The following is a 2,500-nucleotide window of genomic DNA, read 5'->3' on the forward strand; positions in this document are numbered from 1 at the left end:
AGCTGAGATGAGAATCCCCCAGAAGTCCTGCATCAAATATCTCTGCTTCTCTCTCTCTCTCTTTATCTCTCCCTCTTACTGTTTGTCTTTCTATCCTATTTCTCCCTCTCTACCTTCTCCTCTCTCCTTCTCTCTCTATTTCTCCCTCTCTACCTTCTCCTCATACAGCTGCATTGTATACTTACACACACACACACACGCACACACTCACAGCAGCATGGTATATTCACTCACTCTCTCACACACACACACACACACACACACACACACAGTCACTCAGCATGGAGACCCCTCTCGCTGTTGGTTCAAGAACGGTCTAACCTGATAGCAGTAATGCTATCGCATTTATACAATTCAGGTTACAGTACAAAGGGAGAGGGGAAGGGCCACACCCTTTTAGGTGAGAGAAGGGGGGTGGGGGTTACAGTCAGAGGTTCACCTATGGGGGGATGATGCCAGGACACAAGGCCTCTAGCAGGAAGAGAGGGGGGAGGGTCACATGTCATTTGCATTGGATCTCAGTGAGAGACAGACCCAGTACACAATCAGAGTGAGTTGTAGATACAGAGCAGTACATCTTTACCTATAATAATAACAATAATTCCAGTTCCATCAAAACACACGCACACACACACACACAGCAGTATGGTATATACACACACACACACACAGAGCAGTATGGTATATTTACACACACACACACACAGCAGTATGGTATATTCACACACACACACACACACACACAGCAGTATGGTATATTCACACACACACACACACACACACACACAGCAGTATGGTATATTCACACACACACACACACACACACACACACACACACACACACACACAGCAGTATGGTATATACACACACACACACACAGAGCAGTATGGTATATTTACACACACACACACACACACACAGCAGTATGGTATATTCACACACACACACACACACACACACAGCAGTATGGTATATACACACACACACACACAGAGCAGTATGGTATATTTACACACACACACACACACACACAGCAGTATGGTATATACACACACACACACACAGCAGTATGGTATATTCACACACACACACACACACTCCCAGTAGCTCTGGCTGGTGTCGTTGGGCCTGTGGTGAGCTGCTGTGAGATGATCATTGATCCATGTTTGAAGTTCCAGGAGCTGATTGGAAGTCTGTGTTCTGTGTTCCCGCTCTCTCTCTCTCTCTCTCTCTCCCCTTCAGTCCCCTCTCTGTGTGCATTCTGGGAGTTTGTGAGTGAGAGTGTGTTTGGCTTCTTTCCATTATTGATGCATGCCATTTATTTTGGTTGGTAAAAAAGCAGCTGTTTTACATCTACCAGTTTAACAGGGGCCGTGTGTGTGTGTGTGTGTGTGTCGTGTGTGTGTGTGTGTGGAAGAGTCTGGGCTAACAGAGCCAGTGTCGCTCTTAAAACTGTCTTTAATGTAGTTATTATGTGGCCATCAGTGATGTCTTTCACAAAAATGTGGGGGATTGAGAACTGTATTTGTCAAGTCAATGACAGCCATTTTTCTGAGGTGTTAATTGAGTTGTATTTAGAATGATTTATTTTTTTATGTGTGTGTTTTATGATTTTTATTTCCACTTATTTCATTATTTTGTTCTGGTTTTTAGCATGGTTTGATTTAATCTTTTGAGTGTCGCCTTTTTTTTTCTGGAAATAAAGACAATTTTAAAGTCTAAAAAAAGTCCCTCTCTCTCTTTCTCTCTCCCTCTCCCCTCATCTCTCTCTTTCCCTCTCTTTCTCTCTCTCTCTCTCTCTCTCTCTCTCTCTCTCTCTCTCTCTCTCTCTCTCTCTCTCTCTCTCTCTCTCTCTCTCTGACAGGCACATTCCGCTGTACGTACTGTCAGACGGAGGTGGAGGAAGACGTCGGCCGTGCCGAAGAAAGACGCCCGCACGCTCCTGGCCCGCTTCAACGAGCAGATCGAGCCCATCTACGGGTTGCTACGGGAGACGGAGGATGTCAACCTGTCACATGACCTCCTGGAGCCAGAGCCCTCAGAAATCCCTTGCCTCAAGCAGAGGTCAGCCCCCGCCCCTCACTCACACCCTTAGCCAATCAGCACCATGCATTGGCCTGACCCTTGACCTTTTAAAGGAAAACCGTTTTGCCCACGCATGGAACACAGAAATGTAGAAAAACTATAAATAAACATAATAATGAAACGATACAAAGTGATTGAAAGTAAAGGATCCAAAGTGATGGGATGGGAAAGGATATGTGTTATGTGTTAAGGACCGTGTGGATCTCTAATGGGTCTCTGGTGTTCTCTCCCCCTCTCCTCTCCTCCTCTTCTCTCTCCTCTCATCTCCTCTCCTCTCCTCTCCTCTCCTCTCCTCTCTTCTCTCCTCTCCTCTCCTCTCCTCTACTCTCTTCTCTTCTCTCCCCCTCTCCTTCTTCTCTGTCTCCTCTCCTCTCCTCTCCTCTCCTCTCCTCACCTCTCCTCTCCTCTCCTCTC

General features: G+C 46.1%; 1 pseudogene across 1 annotated transcript in view; it reads left to right on the forward strand.

Annotated features, from left to right (window-relative positions):
• Positions 1-2,500, forward strand: part of LOC308365589 (syntaxin-binding protein 5-like) — a 62,282-nt pseudogene that overhangs the window by 11,795 nt on the left and 47,987 nt on the right. Inside the window, exon 3 of the transcript in view lies at positions 1,866-2,065. The product of the transcript in view is annotated as a syntaxin-binding protein 5-like (transcript). The remainder of the gene's footprint in view (positions 1-1,865; positions 2,066-2,500) is intronic.

Source organism: Sprattus sprattus (genome assembly GCF_963457725.1).
Source record: "Sprattus sprattus genome assembly, chromosome: 5".
Taxonomy (NCBI): domain Eukaryota; kingdom Metazoa; phylum Chordata; class Actinopteri; order Clupeiformes; family Clupeidae; genus Sprattus; species Sprattus sprattus.